This window comes from Bombus fervidus, chromosome 12, assembly GCF_041682495.2.
Source record: "Bombus fervidus isolate BK054 chromosome 12, iyBomFerv1, whole genome shotgun sequence".
NCBI lineage: Eukaryota > Metazoa > Arthropoda > Insecta > Hymenoptera > Apidae > Bombus > Bombus fervidus.
Genome location: NC_091528.1, coordinates 8,073,998 through 8,095,096, shown reverse-complemented (window position 1 = coordinate 8,095,096; position 21,099 = coordinate 8,073,998). Strand labels below are relative to the sequence as shown.

At 42.3% G+C, this 21,099-nt stretch overlaps 1 protein-coding gene across 2 annotated transcripts in view; it reads right to left on the bottom strand.

Annotated features, from left to right (window-relative positions):
* Positions 1–21,099, bottom strand: part of LOC139993160 (zinc finger protein rotund) — a 247,346-nt gene that overhangs the window by 162,889 nt on the left and 63,358 nt on the right. The gene's annotated exons all lie outside the window — the stretch shown is intronic.

Here is a 21,099-nt window from a genome sequence, read left to right as displayed (position 1 = left end):
AACCAGGTTAATTGGAGATCGATCGATCCACCGGATTAAACGTTCCTCTTCCTGCAAGCCGGCGCGAGATTTCCTTCTACTTGTTGCGTGACTGGTTTAGATTTTTAGATAGCGAAAAAAGATATATAATTAGCGCTCTGTGGTCGGAAATCGTCACAGTAGCGACGCTCATAATTTGTCTTTAAACGTTTATCGCCTCGGCTAGTTGGTAATGTCAGTGGAATAACTTGCTGACCGCAAACGGTTGACATTGTTGAGCGTGGTTGCGAATGGCCTTGAAAAGTGTTGCAAGGCTCGCAGTAAGCCGCCACAGTTTCCAACGTTTCGTTGATATTTCGCGGTCAATACTCGAAAAAGGCGCTGATAACGAACAACAGACTGCGGATTCTCATCGATTTATGGCAAGTGGAAAATTGCACGCGATGCACGCGATACGAACAAATGTACAAAATGTCCAAAGTATAGCGATTTATATGATACCTGTGATTACCGTTGGATGAAACAATTTTCTATTCTAATCGTATTCCGAAAAATATGAATTTGCACAAAAGTCACTCGACTGTGATATCGATCGTGACGATCGTAGCCGTGACTCTCGTTAAGAGGAAAAGAATTAGCGGAAGAAAGGAAGATCGGTAAAGGAAGGGATAAAAAAAGATGCGCAGACCGGTTAGCCGATTTTTCCGCGAACCAACAATTTTCGAGAATGAGCCCGGCCAAGCAATTAATCCCGATCCCGAGCATTAATCACAGTAATTATGAGGCTCGCTCGTCTGTCCGAGCCGCTTCATCGGATATTCATGATCGAACGCACGAGAAGAGCTGACCCATTAATAAATTGATCGATAAATCAGCGAGCGTGACGCCTGGACACCTGAACGGGCTAAACCGAGATCCTGCTACCCCGACAAACTTCTTCTTACGATATACGTACATATACATTTTATTTGCGATCAAAGATTAAGATCTGTCTGATATCGAGGACAAAGAGCGCTTCAACGCTATGAGCGTTAAGATGTAACGGATTTCCGCTCGTATTTCAGGTTTCTTATCAATTAAAATGATCAAACTTTCCTACTTTCCTGGCACGTTTATGTTCTACAACGACTGTACGAATTAATTTGAGTATGTTAGTGTACGATTTAATTAATTTGAAAGGCTAAGTTGCCCATGACGTAATGCGACTTGAAAACATGAAATTCCGACATTTAAAAATATTTCTGCCGACAATATCGTTATTCTATGAGATTGTGATCGGATCAAAGAACCATCAGATCGTATAGCAATTGTAGGATAAAAGGAGAAAGGGGATACGAAGTAAAATACGTAGAATAATGTTAATTTTGTAAAATGATGGTGAATAAATTCTGAAATACAATCTACGATATTTCTATTGCTATTTTCGGAAGAATTAAATAGTCAGATGTTTCTTCCTCGATCGTTCCCCGCGGAATGTTAAATAAATCTGTAAATCATGAATGAAAATAATTCGTGGAAGAATGAATGACAGCGGATAATTGACGCTGGAAAGAACGAAGAAATCCATTCATTGCGGTGAGACTCGATTGAATCGAAGGAGTAGACGTTCGAGAATAAATCGTGCACGGGAATTCGGCTGTGCATAATTGCGCAACGATCGTAGCCATCGACTGTTCGCAATGAGAAATTCATGGCTATGAGGCGGCCGGAGAAATGTCAGATGATGGCGAATCGATACGTCGTCGAACGCAGCAACTGCGGCGTTCATCCTTGCGGAAATGGAAACAAGCGAAAATAGTACTCGCGATATTCTACTACGTCCTATGTATTAACCTTAACGTTGTAGAAACGAAGCGTTAGATTTCGATAAATAACAACGTTTAAAAACGCAATCGAATTTCCACACGGTTGCTGCTATCGACGCACGCATTGCGTCCAGTGGATTGTTCTATCAATTTGATTAGAAATTAACGCGTATGCGTTTCCGTAACATCCAAATTGTTAAAAGGTATTAAACCATAGGCAGGATAAAGTAGAACGATTGTCTTTTATTAACATCTCAATGAATTCTCGTATCAATGAAGTTCCTTTCAACGAAATTCTTTATTCAACCCTCGACGCTCGATCGAACGACCGAGCTAGTAATTAACGAGGGCAGATTTGTTAATTGATCGTCTAACACGGATCGTGAGAAAGCTCGTTAGAAATCGCAGAGCGGATTGCTAGTTTCTCAAAGAATCATCGCTACGGGGCCCCACAAGGGTTGTTATTTCTCCGACTAAGGGGGATGATGCGTTTCATTATTGCCTCGCAGTTAATTACACGTTCTCCAACCGACTTGCGCTCCTCTGCGTCCTTGTGCTTCTCTCTTCTTCCTTCCCCATATTCGACGAAACATCGACTGTTCGATTCTACCGAAAGGGGATCGCAATTACGCAAATGCGATACGATAATTCACCTAACTGTTTAATTCGCCACATGTTACAGCCAACATTTTACTTTCGGAATTTCCTATATTTGTGCAAAATTCTATTCAAGTAAATTCCATTTGCTCGGTCGTAAACGTCGTAAAGATTTAGATCCGCATAAATATTCGCACTGTAATTATCTAATTAACAGCTTCACGTCAAAATCTCGCGTTATTCCAGCATACGACGTAAGATTGTTGGAAAAATTTGCGGCCAGGGGTTCGCTCCAGTATTCGCTTGGCATTATTTTTAGCAGTTTCTGTGCAGAGATGTAATTTTTATCGACCATAAAAACAACGAAAAGATCGAGAAACTGCTCGTGGAACAAGAGCGTAATTGGGATGAATTTTTCACTGAGACGTTTCGGCGTCGTTCGGGCGAGTAGAAAAAAGAAAAAAAAAGAAAGGAAGAGATGGAAAAAACAAACTGGAGGAAAAGTGCGTCATGGATTTGGGTCAAGAGTTGTCGCGGAATCAAGCAAGCCGAGCCAAAACCGCGAACGTGCCAAGAAAAGTTGCCACACGGCGATAACTCGGCCAGGAGCAAAAGGAAGCAACAGGAAGCCGACACGGAGGGCTGTGGTCGTACAAGTTAATGAATTAAGCCGCGGAAAAATTTCCACCCGCTAAGAAAGCCGCTGTCTCACCGCCGATCTCCACCGTATTTAGCTTGTTTATACGCAGAGAATATAATTGCAGACGTCTGCGGTGATATAATCCAACGATTACGCGAGTTAAAACAACGCAGAGAAGGGGCAATAACGGAATCTTTATTTCGTGGACGAGAAGGATTTAACAGAGCCAAGACAGATGGCAAAGTTAACATTCTGAATTCGTGGATTTCGATATTCGGTCATGGACGAATAAATAAAAATTAACTCGTCTTTCACTTTTCCCGAGAAGAAAAATGTACGCAAAAATATATCGCCATTTTCTAATTAACTACGAATTAATTGAATTAAATAGCAATGTACTCTAAGTCATTCTAAGTCCAAGGCAGAGTAGTTTTGCGGCTGTGCTTATGCCAATAAAATTACCAATACTGTTTTACTAATAAAAATATCACGAAATTCAAAATAGGGATTTAATCGAAACTTTTAGGAAACACAAAGAAGAAAGAAAAGAATTAGTGAAACCAAGGAGAGAAGATAAAAAGAGAATGTGAACAGAAAGTGACAAAGTACTTAGTTGAGAAGTCGAAGTCTCGATTCGATGGAGGAACAAAAAGTAATTGTCAAGCAAACAAGATTTTCTCCAACTGCGAAATCTCTTCGAGTTGCATCTACAACCGTTTTGTTTTCCGCGTCCATTACACGGAAACTGGTATCCAAACCTAAGTATCCGCTAACTTTCCGACCTAAGACTTATGCGTCAAGCGTTTGCCGATTCCTCGTAAGCTGCACCCCCAAATTCGTCTGTTTCTCAAAAGTGGAGCACGCTGGATGATTTCTTCGAGATTGCGTCGACGTATTTTTCCTCGCCTTTTCTTTTTTTTTTGTTTTTTTAAAGGCGAAGTTCGTTTGAAAATTTCTTAGTTTCTTCGCTGGCAATTGATTTGTTTGCTCGGTGGGTACTTTGTACTTGGGTCTTTTCTTTCCTCGCGGAAGAATTTGTGAATTTGTTTTCTTCCACTCTTAGGGGTTGCTCGAATCGCGAGAAAAAGGGTAGGTCAGTGAAGACGTGGAATCTTTCGGGGATTATTGATCTTGATGCCGTAAGTTCGGAATGGCTCGAGAGAGAGGCGGCTGTTTACTGCGAAACTTTTCTACTTTCTACGAAGTGCTATCGTGTGTTACGAACCGAAGAGAGTGTCACGATGGTATTTCCGATAATTATAATTTACAATCAGAAGAACAGTGAAAACATTTGATGCTTAAAGTTTCCAATCCTCTGAAAAAAATTGTATTCGTCTATTGAATTATAAAATTCCACGCATCTTTGTTATACCTTTCAAGATGTTTCACGATGCACACAGTTTCTGATACTAATATATATATATGTCCATCGTACGTGAAATTATTTGGAAATAAAAATGCAGGTACCTGAAAATTATTTATACATCTTTCGTGTCACTAGTTGTAGGAATGGAAAACGACGAATAATATTTTTTTTTTGGCAAACATTTTTCTCAGTACCCTTCAATCTCATAGTTCTCTATCTCCCGCCAATCCGAATTTCCACAGTGTATTCGATTACAGAACTGAAAGTACAGATCTTCAGATGCGTAAACGATAAAAACACCTGCCTTTAAGATTGCGGCCCTATTACACTACAAATGAATGCGATCAGCATTCCTTATGCAAGCCAGAATTCCAACAGCACTACTTTCTTCACTTTCCATGGAAATATGTCATTTCCCATTTATCAGTCGATTACGATTCAACGAAAAAAAAAAAAAAAAAAAAAATCCATCGACGACGAGAAACGAAGGAAAAATCGATCGACGACGAGGAACGAACGAAAAACAAGTAGAAAAAAGATAAAGGGAATGAATGGTGGGGAACATAGTCTGACCTCGTCGTGGTCCTCCCTATGCAGAGCAAGGTTTCTTGGGAAAGCCGGCACGCTGCTCACGGTCAAACCCTTGAGATCCTTCAGCTCCTTAAGGGCGCCAAGCGCGTTCAGGTTATCCTTTAAATTGGCCAGATTAAAATTAATCCCCTGCTCCTTGAAGTTCAGGTGCCTGTTGAGCACCGTCTTGCCGAGGGCGCTTGCCAGCAGGCTGTTGTACAGCTCGTTACGCAGGATGAACTTTTGCTCGGCGGGTCCATCGTCTTTGCTGGATACGTCGTTCGAGGAATCCGAGTCAACCTCGACCGACGAATTCGACACGACACTCATCGTCGACATTTTATTATACTCCTTTAACCTCGTACTCTACTATATCGTGCCACCGTAGTTGCTGTGTCGCGTTTCATAAAAAATACCAATCTTGTTGTTGCAAAAATTTGCGTTGTTCTTTGGCCGGAAACCGGAAGGCGAGGGAACAAATCCGGCGAAATTTTTCTTTTTTTTTTCTTTTTTCTTCTAAGCGTCGAGCTTTACCTTTTGTGCTTCCCTCGCTAGTACTTTTTTATCGGAACACTTATACCGAGGCTAGTTATACGCGAGCTTATTAAAATACCTGTACATGTGCTCCTTGCATGTGTATAGGAATATATAATTAAATACGCTTTTCCAAGTGTGTATATATAATATAGATGTATATATATATATATATATATATATAGATTTGCTCTTCTTCGCTTAATTTCCTAGGTATATATTTATTAATCGTAGCGCGAGAATCGTTTCGCTCAGAGAGGTTAAAAACACCGTCGACAGGACATCACCGTCGCGGTTCGAGGATTGCTTCAAGGGGAGCGGCCACGTGGCAGCTCGGTTACGTTCAAAACGATGTTTCCTTTGGTTAAAAAAAAATGAAAAGAGGGGAAGGGAGGGAAGAAATTTGGAGGAAACGGCTGCTTCGATGGGCGATCGGGACTCGATTGATTCGCTGGAACTTCGCGAATTACACTCTGTCCGTTTCGGCACAGCCACCCAGATATCCTGTTTTTCTCTTTTTTTCTCTTTTTTTTTTTAAATTCGTACGTGTTTTCTTATTGCCTGACGAATCTGGACGCTGCGAGACACGATTTCCCTTCTCCCAGGACGATGGTCCTTTCTGAAAATTTACATTCCGCTCGATTCATACTCCTCGTAAACAGCATCGTCGTTAATAAACCAGCGGCTTCTTCGATTTTTCACCACGAAGACGTAAACTCGATCCCGATATCCCGCAGCTCTTCTTGCTTGTCGCGTTAACTTTCGCTAAATTGTTTTTTTTTGTTCTTTTTCCTTTGTTTTACTACTTTATTCTCTACGGCTTAGCGTATATTACGTCTTATCAATATTATCAGTGGTCGCCTGTAACGCAAGCAGGCCGGCGAGACGAGGCATCCGCATGAAAAAACATTGTATCGTGGCGTTTAGGAACTTTTGCGCGCGCAGCTCATTACGCATGGCCGCGGTCTTTCTAATTGGCTGGCTAATTAGCGCGGGAGGGTGTCCCTGGTGCCGCGGACACGAGGTTTCCGGCGTGCGTGTTCGCGCGTGTCCCGCGTTTCACCCTCCGCGCTTCTCCCCACTTTAATCAGGCGAATCCCGGATACGAACAATCCGAGAGAGAAACGCGTTAATCTCCCTTCTTCTTTTTCTTCTTCTTCTTCTTCTCTTCTTACGTCCTACTTTGTTAAGCGATATTCGCATAAAACACGTGAAAAATAGGAACTTTGGTTGATCGTTTCTGCCCCTCTGGCCCTCTCGTATTCTCACACGCTCTTCTTCTCTCGTTCTTCTCTCTACCTCTGCCTTTCTTCCCTCTGTTTCCCTCCACGTCGGTGTGCAACAGCGTCATCGAGCAGCCCGCACCCCGTCATTAAGACGATTTCACCCTCGACGCTTCTTCCCATGGAGATCCTCCTCCGCCTGGTCGGGCTCGTCCGTCACCAGGTAGAAGAAGAGGTAGCGCGGTGAGAAGGAGAAGAAGTAGAGAGAGAAGAGGAAGAGGAAACGGATAGAGGAACATCCTCCGCTTCTGGTTGCGTCGAGGAACATCCTTAGGCATCCATGGAGATCGTTGGTTTCTCAGCGCGGGGCATGTTTTCTGGTTTGTTGACGGCTGCAAGAGTCGTCCAGGAGGCCCGATGGCCTCCCTTCTTCATGTCCAGCGGAGCAGTGGGGGGTTCGAGACACGCGATTCGTCGAGCGCGGGCCCAAAAACCGACGGGAACGGCCGGACGAAGGCGACGGGACCCGATCCGACGGGCCGGATGGCCGGCTCGAGCGTTTTCGTACTCGATCGGACGCACTCGTGGCCGGTGATGAGGCGATGGTGGGGGTACGCGGCTGCTTAGTCGCGAATCGAGCGTCGTCGAGTCAATTAACTGGCCTTCCCGAAGTCCCAAGGCGGCTGACGACGATGTCACGTCGAAACGAAATTTTCGCGGTCGTTGTAGTCGCGATTGCGTCACGCGAGCACGGACATTCCCCGGGTACCGAATCTCTTCCGCTCACGGAAACCGCGCCGCGGCTCGCGAGTAGGGGGTTGCCTCTCGAATCCCAGTTTCTTATGTGAGCGCGACCGTGCGACTGGTTGATGCAGTCCGCGGCGGAGCATAAGGAAGCGGAAGCTCGCCGTTCCTTCTCTCTCCGCCACTTTTTCTCTGTTGCTCCGCTTTCTACCGCTCGCCCCGTCCTTTTCCATTCCTTCGGGTTTCCTTGTCGCGCCGCCGGCCAAGGAAAGGCGCGCACGCTTCGCCGCGGCCGCCGGCGTCGTCGTCGACGTCGTCGTCGTCGTCGTGGTACCCTCCGTCTTTTGCTTCCTTTTTCTCCTCTCTCTTTCCAACCACTCGCCTCCGTTCTCCTTTCCGTTGTCTATCGGGCTCGCTCACACCGACGGTATCTGTCTCTCCCGCCACAACGCGCGCCGTAGGAAGGAGGGTGGTTGGGTGGAGGTAAGGAGAAGGCCGAAAGAAAGAAAGAAAGCGCGGGAGCGAGAGGGAGCACGAATACGGCGGAGAGACGGAAAGGTAACGAGAGACCGAGAAAGGGGTGGGAGAGACCGAGAAACTCCAAGGTGGAGGTGGAGTGGAAAAGAAAGAAAAAGAAACCGACCGAATAGCGCGAGGCGAGGCGAGGGGCCGCGAGGGGCGGAGGGGCAGGCATATATCCCGCGAAGAAACAGATAAATATAGATATTTTTCCTTTGGCTGGCCACCTGGGGAGAGAGAGAGAGAGAGAAAGAGAAAAAGAGAGAGAGAAGTGGTAAGGGTGGAAAAGAGAAACGGCCAGAGCAAGCGAGAAACCCTCGTGGGTGGTAGAAAACTGGGCTGGCGGGGTGTAGAGAGAACAGAGGGGAGGGTGTTGCACGTTTCCCGCCCCCCAGACCGAATTGGAAAAATGGAAATAATAAGAGTCGCCTCCTAGGGGGGTTGCATGGCGGGCTGCACGAACAGCCAAAGGGGTTGCAGCGGGGTGCAGAAACTGGAGGGTAGTTCTGGCTGTAGTAGGTGGGATGGGGGATGCCGAGTAGGGGTTGTGCGCAGTGCAGCATGCGCCTTGGCGACCGGCTCGCAGCAACACACATCGTATCTCGCGTTCGTGTGTGCGATAGCTTCTCACGTGTGTTCCTTCGCGGCGCGGCGCGGAGGCAAGAAAAGTGGGGCTTGGGGGTGGAAGATCGAGAAAGGGGCTCTCGCGTGATGCGACGGGGGGAATACCTTGACGGGCACGTCGAAACCAACATGGCCACCAGTTCGAAAGACCGCTACATTCCGTACATAAATTAACCCTCCGAAGCGATGCAGGCAGACGACGCGCGCGCTCCACTCCGATTCTTTTGTTTCGCTCTAATAAAGTATCTGTGTCACGATGGAATTCGATTGCCGCCGCTCTCATCCCTTTGATCCGTCGCTCCTTTAATTCCCGTCTCCTTTCAATTACGCTTTACGACTCGCTTCCCGACAGAAATTCGAAAAAGGACATTCCTCTATTCAGCGTAACCGTTTCCGAATATCCTGCCGGAGTCGTTCGCTTCTTCTATTATATACTTAAATCATTCTGTCGCATTCGATTTCCTGGAAACTGAATTCTAACGTCGTTCTCTCCCAATGGTTTTATATACTCGTCTAGATGACTTATTAACTTCAGATTGATCAAGTATTAGTAGTGTTCGAAGAAGATAAGAAACGAGATGTTCCGAAATATACGGAAGAAGAGTTTATTCTCTGGCGAACAGAGGGAACAACTCGTTGCAGAACAGTTCGTTCTAGTTTTCGCGACGGTGATCGAACCCGGCGGGTTCTTTGCTCGCGGTTCGAGACGATTGTTTGTTTGTTTGTTTGCCCGGGGATGGTTTATCGGAGGCGGTAACGAGACGCAGTTTAAGCGATGGCCTCCGATAATGGAGCCTGGGACCCCGTGCTCGTCCCGAATGTAAAAGTAATACGCCTAGCGAGACGGAAATCATCGTTTCTCTTCGAGCGCGATTTAAGTGATAAATGGCATCGTTGCGAGACGAACCCGGAACGGATGCGTTTCCGTTCTGCGGCTCTTTTCCAGCGAATTGAAAATTCTCCTGGTACCTTGGAGTTGAGAGGGTCGAACATCCGCGTGACGATCTTTTCAACATCCAATTTGACGTTTCCTTATACCTTCTATTTTACCAATTTCGACAGAACAATATCTTTCACTAATTTCTTTGACACAGAATATATCCTATATATACATTATATACCGTTTAATTGCAATAACAAGATGGGACCAATTTTACGCACCACAAGATAATTTTCGCATAAAGTTTACAAATTACCCATCGTTCGATCAATTTCGACTGTACGAGAGAAACGTATAATTTACGACCTGTATACCATCGATGTACTACAATGCAGAGATTACTCCTTAGCAACTCAGAATCCACGGTAACTGTATCAATTTAACCACGCAGTAAGAAGCCTGATCAACTTGTATAATATCGATCGTTCCATTTTTCAACAATTAAACATCAATCGCACCCATGTACCGATCGAATGATAATGTGGCCAAAGTCCCAAGCTACGCGAGCATCAAGATTCTTCGCCAACTTCAGCATCACGAGCCACCCTCCTTATCCACTTTCTCTCCACGAACAAGAATCCTCTCTTTCGCTTAACAACCCTCGGCGATCAATGGCCATCGTTTCCACCGCGAAATCCTCCACTTGTTATATTATTGTCAATCGGTACGAAGCATTGAGACGAGGCTGGCCAGACTATAATATATGTACCGTACGCTAACCCGCGGCCCATTCTTCCGCAAGGGGAACGAGTCTCGCAAATAACAGATGGGTCACATGGGCAGGTAATACCGTAGTTCCTTTCGAGTGGTATCAGCTTTTGAGGTTACTTCGAATCCACACAGAGACATACACGCGCGAGAAACCACACGAGAATTCACGAATACGCGCGAGTATACATACGTATACAAAGAGACACGTGGACGCGAAGAACACGTACACACGTGGAAAAGAAGTGGCCAGGAAGGACGTGACTCCGGCGACGTTCCGGAGATGCTGTTTCACGTGGTTGCATAAAAGTGCAACGGGAATCGGAGCTGTGGAAACGGGGCAGACAGTAGTCGCCTGCTACCTCTAATATCCTCTAACGGTGCATCCCCAAATTACCATTGTGCCATTCACATGCAGAATACCTTCACACTCCCGGATTCCACCCCTTTCTTTCTGTCTTTTCGGCTCTCGCCTAAGTAGCAGGATGATGGGAGCCACGACCTGTGCGCCTTTTCATCCGTCTGTGGGTTACGCGGCCGTTTCTTTCATCTCTTTCTCTTCTATTCTTTATTTCTCCTTTCTTTTCTTATCTCGCCCCTTTCGCCAGTGATTATTTGTGTTTTGGTTTTTCTGGGTGGAGCGGAAGAGGAGTTTCTCGGAATGCTTCCTCGGAGCTTGGTTTACGATTACCCGTATCGAGAACCGGAGAACACGAGAACTTGTTTCCTCGTCGCGGCCGAGGGTAGTAGGTTTACCGTTGTTGCACGAGAAGTCGGTGTTTCCTGTGTGCGGAGATGGTCGCGCGTTTCCCAAGCAAACGTTCAGATCAGCGGCGCTACGTAGGAATTTGTAAATTTAATTTGACACTTATTTCCGTGCTGCGCGAACATTAGACACTTTTCGAGAATGTCACAGGATCTCGATCATGAGAACTCTGAGAATGATTCTTTGTAAGAGAAACTTGGAAATAAGAAGAGAAACCCGTTTGAGGTTTTCTGATTCTGTTCAATGTTAATACGTATAAAATGATTCATAATAAAAATTCTAAGCAGTAAAATATAATAAAAATACAAATCGTGTAACAACGACTAATTTATCGTTGCACCATAAATAAACCTCTAAACCTCGTCAAACTGTGAAATTCGAATAAAAGAAGAAATAGCGTGGGAGAGAATATAAGAGGAAGTTACTTTAAATCTCCTTCGACGATTAGAATGCTAAAAACCAGAAAGAAAAAATATTACCAACCAGGTGAGAAGGATCTAAATGAATTAACCAAACATTTTCAAACATAGGCACAACACCATCAAGCTCAAATCAAATCTAAAGCGACTTAATTATCCTTGTACGTTCTGGTTCTCCATCAAATCCTCGAGGAACGAGCGAAAAATGTTTTAACAGCCACAAAGAAGGTGAGGAACAAGAGGTATAACGATAATCTTGGTGTGATCGCTGGCAAGAAGCCACGTAGATTCTCGAGAGGGGCGAGCAGTCTGCTGATAAGACGCAAAATCCAAGGTTAACGGAAAGGGATGGCGGGGTGTATGACGATGTCGGGGTGCAAGGTGAAAATTAAAGAAGCGCTAAGTCGGCCGCTAAACTGAAGAACCACTTGTTGAGCAGCTTGTGGCGGCGGCACGTTGGTTACAGCTCGGAGGGGTTGGAAAGGGGGACGACGGGGTGGCAGGGGTGGTCCAGCTTCCACGGAGGCGGCAGGACGCGGATATGCAGATGAGGGGTGGCCACCCCCGTGTAACTAACTTCTAACTTTCGTGCAAAGGCCAAGCCAACAGCCTTCCACGTTGGTTTTATGGTCGCGATTCTACATCCTTCAACGTGCGCCCTCATCCCTCTTTAAAGAAATTAAATCTGCGCGCTGCTCAACTGTTTAGAACGACGAGACTTTTCAAGTACAGCAAGCGTAAGGGGAAGTAAAGTCGTCCGGGTACGGAGATTCTTTTCGAACTTCCCTCGAGAGCTATCCTCTTCTTTTAGGTAACGATTCGATGTCGTCTTTTTCTTAATGGAAGAATCAGTGGAAAGCGCTGAATCGTTGTTCAAAGTTCTTTCATTTGTTTCAATGGATTTTTTAATCGTTTATTCGTGCAGATTTTCGAATTTGATCTTCTCTCGTTATATATTTCTGTCACTGGTACTTGTTTGTATATTTGTGTTCGTGATATGCGTTACATACATATGTTCTGTATATTACATATCGTGTGTACTCAAGTTAACTATGAGCACCATGAACTAGAGACTCTCTTATCGTTTATCCGCTCAAGTATTTAGTCACGAGACGTATCATTCATAGATATGAATTGCACCTTAGCACGTAGAATTACTGTTCGGAGCAATTGATCTGAAATCCTCGTTTCATCCAAATATCAATTGCCTCGTCCCTTAACTTCCACGCGATCGCACGATTTTCCTTATCCTTTGGACAATTTTGCAAAATGCGCGAGAGTAATAAAAATACGAAGAATCAATTCCATCTGCGTATTAACTATCTCACCCGTTAACTACGAAGACGCGACGTCTTAAATTACGAATCCTCGCAGCATTTTTCAAAGTGTGTAACGCTAATTTATTCGTAAAAATATTTTGCCGCGAAGTGTCGAGAACGATGAAAGGAACGAGACCATTCGAAATCAGGTGGAGTTTGCTCGGCAGCCAACAACGTGGAATCCATTCGTCGAATCGCGGTCTCCATCGAACAACAATTTGACTTATCATCTTTCCAACCCTCTTACGCGGGGGTGAAATGCGTTGGCGATGGAAAAAGGTAGAAAACCGCGAAACAACGAGCATCTCGCGGCAGTACTTTTCCCTCTGCCGACGTTTTTCTCAGCGCTTCGTTGCCGAAAAAAAGCCGGGGGAAAGGACGCCTGGCGCCAGCACGTCGGCGTCGACGAGTCTCGACCCAGATACCCCGTCGTCGTCGTCGACGACGTCGTCTCCTCCGTGGCTCCGGCTTTTCTTATTTCTCCCTTTTGCCCACCCATCGCGAGCGCATCCTCCAACCTCGTTGGGGTAGGTTTTTCCACCCCTCTGCACCTCCACACAAACTCAACGCGCGCTTGTGTATCCACCTTCCACCCTTTTGCGTACGACCAAGACATTCTACGTTTGTCCTGCGTTTTCTTTTCTTTTTTTTTTTTTTTTCATTTAAACGTTTAGTTTCTTACTTAGACGATAAGTTTCGTCGGTGGTGTGCGTTGAATGTTCACTGGACACTAATGAACTTTTGATAATTCGTAGAAACGTTTACGACAATTTTAGCGAGACGAGTTTAAATGAAACTATCCGACTGTAAAATTTGTCCATTATATTTCGTAATTTTTGAAATGTCGTACGCTGTTGCTTGTTTTATTAAGTCAAACAGAATATTTGAAATTGTCATAGCGTAAATTCCTAGGTAGGATTTTTCAAACTCCGTTTTGCTAATTTTTAACGAGTCCATCTCCAGCGAAATTATCTCGCTTTACAATTTCTCCGCTATAGAATTTTTGAAACTTGGTTATTTTTTAATTAACCAATCCCTAGCAAAATTATGGAATTACGTATAGTGTAAAATTGTTCCACCACGGATTTCTTCGACATTCCGCTTTACTAAATTAATTAATACGCGTTTCTAACGAGTTTATAATTCTCAAGAATAAAAGAGTGTTTTTAGAGGACGAATGCTTTCGAGGTTGAAATATCAGCGAGTTTTCGGAGCTTACGAAGGAAAAGTGAAGGATAACAAATTACGATCGATCAACGGAATGCGTGAAATTCACGAAATAATAGGCGTGTGTAAATAGAGATAAATTTAAGAGAAAGAAGGAATTTGAAACGAAGCTGCATACGTTGATAAGAATTCCCGCGATGATTGAACAAATGTGAAAGGATCGAATGAGCTTTTCCAGCCTTTCTTGCAACCCTTTCTCCTTCGAAGATTTTTCTTCGCTGGCCCAGTTCGACCTCATTGGTTATCGTACACCCCCCGTTCTACCCCCATTTTACCACACGAAAAACGCCTGCGTTATTTTTTCCCCTTTTCCCCGTCCATCTTCACCCTCACGGATCCGCGATTCTCAGAGACCAATCGCTTCTTCGATTTATGTGATTGCGAAAATTTTATAAAAATTATAGTCCCCCCCCCAAAAAAAAAAAATTCAAGAAAAATTAATCTTTTTCCAAATCGAAGAAATATCCAGGAAAAGAATATCTCGTAAATTTTCAAGAAGTAAAACGATGTTTCGGTATCACATTTTTAGCATCGAGGTTGCCTTTAAGTTGATTAAATATTTCCAAAAACATTTACGTGAATTCTACATAGAAAAATAAATAAAACATAAATATGAATAAAAATATGACCCATCTGATGTTAACAATGAAATGTATCAACCTCTGAATAACAACGTAGTACTGTATTTCTTTTTTGCGAATAATCGAGTTAATAAATTTTCTCTTAAAGCAACTGAAAAAATATTTTCTATAATTTTGAAAAATTAAAATTACTCATCTATTTCCTGCGAATAATCCAACAAGACGAACGTTTCCGCAAATTACATATTCAAAAAAAAAAATACTTCGCAAATTCCACAAGAAGTAAAAACGTATTCTAGTAGCGGTAAGACTAAAGAAGAAAAAGAAAAAAAAAAATATATATATATATAGTTTTCAATACGGATATGGTGTACCATTTTTTTGCAGACGAAGCTTTAAGATGCACACGATGGTTGCGTGTGCACGTAACACACGTGCGCGACGCATAAAATAATAAATTAAGCTGTACGATATGATCAAGCGGGGCTACGATTGGCCGTTGTCGAGAGAGGGCCCCTTTTATTATTTCTCTCTTCTTTTTCTTCCTTTTTTTTTTTTTTTTTTTTTTTTTTATCGCGCCGTACGAATCTCTCTGCTGGCAACCATAGGGGCTGAGCATTCCGGCCATCTTGAATTGCAAATACGTGTCGGATCGGAAATAATGAAACGAAAGAAAGAGAGGGAAAAAAGATATCGCGAAGCTGCAGTTGCAAATAACTCGTATTTTATTTACATCGCCGACATTATCACGCCACGATGATTTTCTTTATTACTAAATTCGTGTAATTATATTATTCGTTTCAACCGGGTGAAACACGGATTCATCGTTCGCCTCCAACGTTTCACACTTGAATAAATAAACGCGATAAATCGTAGCTTATAGTTTTTCAGCTGCTACATAGCATACGCTTTTTATTTCTTTCTAACCACACGATCGAATATACATATACTTACGTACTTAATATTAGCGTCGTAAACTACCTCCAATATTCTACTAATTAAATATCAATAATTTAATAAGTGTAATCCAATGAATAGCGGATTATGTTGACGAGACGTAAACAAAACAGGATAAGAGTAGAATCGCAATAAACGCCACACATACTCGAACCAAAGAGGAAAAGAAAAAAGAAAAAAGGAAAATAGAGCGATAAAAAGCGATCGTCGGACGGATAAAAAGCGACTACGGCCTGTAAGATGTAATCAAAGTCCACTAAATTACACGCGAGTCTACTTTCGATCAATCAAACGGACTATTAGATTAGAATGTACGTCATCGAGATAAAAAGGTGGCTGCAAGTGTCTTTGAACGAGCTAACGACATTGTTTTCCGTGTTTAAGTTCTTCGCCATTTTTCCAACGAATCCCTCCTGTGTTTCAGATTGCACGAGAAAATTACGCGATCCTCGTTGTCGCCATTTGCCATCGCTGAAAGTCCAATTCAAAGATCCGATTGATCGATGTCAATGTTCCTCGATAATTCGATCATTGTTCAAAAATACTCCAATCATAGGAAGAATCGAAATTTTCAATGTATCTGTATTACACAAAAGTAAAAATAAAAATCACTCGAGAAAAGAATAAAAAAAAAAAAATACTGTGAAATTTGTCTTCAAGTTAGAGACGATAAGGAGATTTTGATAATAAAACGGTAAATGGGCGGGTGCGTGTTCGACTTGCAACTTTTCATGTTCATTTTGAAAAGTAAGAATGAAAGTGCCCCTAACAAGGAGATGGCAAGAACTGCAAAATCTCCAACGAGTTGGCTGTACGCGCATTCGATGCTTTACGTTGATGGTAAAACAGCTCCAAAAGAATTCGAGCGCATGGCCCCTCGCTTCCGACGAATTAATCGAGAAATTACGTTCTTGGCGCACTAGTTCCTCATGTTTCCAACGTTTTTATTACAATCTCCAGCCGTAGAAATATACAAAAATGCCATTAGCAAACGAGAATAACCAAAATTTCATCAAAAGAAATTGTGAAACTTAGATATTTCAAAAAAGCATGGTATCAATGTCAAAAAAGTTTATGAAGAACAGCTTCATTCTTTGAAAACAAAGGCTGAAATTCTTTCGATGCTGCTTTACCAACAATTTAAAGCATCGAACGTACGTACCGATCGACTTATTCGAGATTTCGCGGTCTTTGCCATCTTTTTCGCAAAATTTCTCCAAGTTACACCCGACAAGAAGATTTCAACAATTTGGCAATTTTCGTGCGCAAAGATATGCTACAAAATAAAACTGAAGATTGTTGAAATTTCTCGAAGCCAAGAAGACTTTAATCGGCGCACTGACGAATGATCAATTGAAAAATTCCAATTTCGTGCGCTTTATGGGAAAATTCGAGGCATTTGGAGAGAGTGGGAGTTAGCACGGACGATGCTTTCAATTTATAAAATTAAGTCCCGGCTGAGGAGAAACAAGGGGTTCGGAAACGTGCACGGAAGTCGATCGATGGAATCCCATGTTTTGAATCGAGGATACACGGTAAAGTGGATTGCTTCTCGGGATCTCTCAGCCTTGTGTCTCAATAAACCGTCTCCTTATTGCAACACCGTACGCCAGAAACCTCGATCCTCGTGATTCATATTAATCGGCTTAGCCGATTACCCTCTGATAAGACGAACTTGAATTCCTCAATAAGATCGATCTGGTTGAGAAGTCTGGAAGCAGGCGAGCTCCCTAGGAGCCTGATTAAATCATTTCGCTTAAGAATTCCGATCCAAGATCGATTATTACACGATGCGTTTAATTCTCAGCAGATTCGTTCGCAGGGAACAATGAAAGTTTAAATTCAGAGACTCGAAGGAAGCGTGCCTTAATCCTCTTAAAAGCGTATCTCGTTGAACGAGTCTGTTCAAGACAGTGCAGAGCAAGTCAATTAACCAGGATAACGAAATTAACGCCCCTCACGGTGTGATTATTTCTCAAACAGAAGCGCGATATTCTACACCTCCTCTGCTGGAACACGGAATTACAAAACTCTTTCTCCAGCCATCGATTCTCGTGTCTTTGGCAAGTAGATTTCTAGCTTCTAGAAACATACTGGCACATGTACATGCGTGTGATTGATGTTTCTTTAACGTACATCAGATCAATGATTAATAAACATCTTTGAATATGTACAAATGTTTATGAGTATAGATAATCTCGACCGAATTTTCCTAAAAAAAAAAAAAAAAAAAAGTATCTTTTATTGATTTTGATAACTTGGCCTTCTAAAAAAGTCTTAGTATTACGTATATGTATAACACACTGGCTACACACAGTATATTGTTCCGAGAGATAGGAAATAACCTAATAAATCTACCCTTAAAAACCTCAAACCAAAAATGAAGATTCTTCGTTAGAAAAAATTCCTAATTACCGCAAAAACAAGTGTTCCAACCGATACGACAAACTTCCTAATTTTTACGCTAATATCAATTAAAAAAAAAAAAAAAAGGAAAGTTCGTTTTCACATTGAACGATGATTCGCTTTAAAAATCGGATCGGAGGATCGACGAGGGTGAGAAGCAGGGGTAGCAGTGGCCCGGATTTCGCGGGGTAAATATGCATCCCAGGCGTGCAAGGTAAATTGTTGAAGAGTTGGGGTGTCCTTAAGCTAAGGTAAAAGGTTGTCTGGGGCGGCGTCTAGCCGTGTCTATCGATTATCCTCCATCTTCGTCTGTCTCGTCCGATCTTACCGCCCCTCTGCACGCGCCCCACCACCGAAACCCCTTCTCCACCCCCTCTGTCTCTCCTCCTTCTCTATTTTCGATCCACCATCGGCCACCCCCTTGCTCCTGACCTGTCGCAAAACCACCCACGCACTTACGCACGGCACTTCTTACGCGATCCTTTCGTACTCCTTCGACGACTCTTGCAGATGATAAGCGAGGGTTGAAATTAATCGAAGATATCAGACGGGAGAAGAATCAGATGAATCAAATTTCCAATTTTTTTTTTTTTTTTTTTTTTTATACTATGCATCAAGCTTAACCAAAATTCGGCCACAAGCTTATTAAAATGTAAACTTTTTTTAAAATGCAGCAAGTGAAAAATTCAGTTAAGCCGGCGGTAGGAAAATTGTTTTTTGAAATTTTATCCGGTTTTGGTTATGACCGGAGCGAATTCGAGGGGAATTTTAATTTTTTCTGAAAACATCTATTAAACGTTTGAATTAAAAATTGATCCTATGACGTAGTAATTATTTTAATCGGCAACTCAGACTTTTTCGAAAGCCCGGAATGTAAAATTTATACGCGAACATAGACTCAGTTTGAACACGGAAAATGCAATAATATAGCCGCGAACGGTTAAAAAAAAATTCCTCTTCGTGATCTATTTAGGTATAATAAAACGGTGAAAGGATCGTGTGTGCAAATCGGATGATAATAAGAAGAAATAAAACAGTCATCTAGAAAAAGCTCGTAAGCTACGGAATCCAAGAGACTAATTTTTAGAATTTTTGTCGCCGTTTAACACTCGCATCACGTAAAAATTACTAAACGGATTTCGGTGGTGTTTTCTCTGTTTTATAGTTGAGTATTCGGGAAAGAGAATCGGATACGTTTCACCTGAATCCATTTTATCGAAGTTGAAAAACAGCCTGGCATCCGAGTTGTATGCGCTGCCATGTTTGGTAAAGGTCGAGCAACGATGGCTAATTATTTACGTGGTTTGTTGCGAAATCGAATGTTTTTCAATTTAATATTCCTTACCACGGAGCACTACTGCTGGAATTAATATAAAAAATACGTAACTACTCCATTCGCAAAAATTCCTAGTCCGCGCGATCGATACAAACAAATAACAAAAACATCGAAATGTTGATTCTCTTAATAATCTTCTGTAAAACAAATGAAAAATAACATAATATACCCTCAACTTCCACCAGACATAATCAACTTATCAGCTACTTTTTTAAAGACACATATCACTGAGCCTACCAGATCGTCCTCGTTTTTAATTGCTAAAGTCTTGTTATTAAAATCCTCGATTTATAATTAGAATTCGTTTTATAATAGTTGAAGTGGTCACCACTTCTAAGAAAACTCTACATCTGGTCTTTTTAGTTTTCTCAAACACCGAAGCCATCGACAATGTATAGACAAAAGACTGGAACGAAGGCAGACCATAAACAGTACGACTGCTGGAATTAATATAAAAAATACGTAACTACTTCGTTCGCAAAAATTCATCTGCTTAAAAATTGCTCCATATATTCCTAGTCCACGCGATCGATACAAACAAATAACAAAAACATTGAAATGTTGATTCTCTTAATAATCTTCTGTAAAACAAATGAAAAATAACATAATATACCCTCAACTTCCACCAGACATAATCAACTTATCAGCTACTTTTTTAAAGACATATATCACTGAGCCTACCAGATCATCTTCGTTTTTAATTACTAAAGTCTTGTTATTAAAATCCTCGATTTATAATTACAATTCGTTTTATAATAGTTGAAGTGGTCACCACTTCTAAGAAAACTCTACATCTGGTCTTTTTAGTTTTCTCAAACACCGAAGCCATCGACAATGTATAGACAAAAGACTGGAACGAAGGCAGACCATAAACAGTACGACTGCTGGAATTAATATAAAAAATACGTAACTACTTCGTTCGCAAAAATTCATCTGCTTAAAAATTGCTCCATATATTCCTAGTCCACGCGATCGATACAAACAAATGACAAAAACATCGAAATGTTGATTCTCTTAATAATCTTCTGTAAAACAAATGAAAAATAACATAATATACCTTCAACTTCCACCAGACATAATCAACTTATCAGCTACTTTTTTAAAGACATATATCACTGAGCCTACCAGATCGTCCTCGTTTTTAATTACTAAAGTCTTGTTATTAAAATCCTCGATTTATAATTACAATTCGTTTTATAATAGTTGAAGTGGTCACCACTTCTAAGAAAACTCTACATCTGGTCTTTTTAGTTTTCTCAAACACCGAAGCCATCGACAATGTATAGACAAAAGACTGGGACGAAGGCAGACCATAAACAAGTAGACAGGCGACGATGTTTTCAGGGCTTTCGGTCATAGGGTAACACTGCTAGCGTGCGGATCAGGACCAGCTCAATTATATTCCTATTTGCATTTACACTTCTGTATTAAAATATATTTTCTACCTTACAATTTATCCACGCGTTCCTTTGTTCGCACATCTAATAACCTCAACGATAATAATAAATCATCGGAATTATACGGAAAGCGAGCAGAACAACTAAAAATTCATTCGAAAGTTTCTTTCGCGAGCCTTCGTCGATGGGCATGATGATACTTCCGGATACCTTGAAATTTGTAGCTGGCAAGGCTTGTAAGAGCGGAACTCGATTTGAAGAGTTCCCTTGTTGATGGAGCTCGAAACGTTTACCTTTATACTTTGGGGGATGGACGAGAGCTACTTGCCTCTTCGGCAGTTTTAATCGAGGGAAGGTATCAATCCGTGGAAGGAGACTGTTGGTCAGCTTGTGGGTTTCGTCGAGAGAATAATCGTCGAAGGCGGCGAGTGTAATTGGCGAG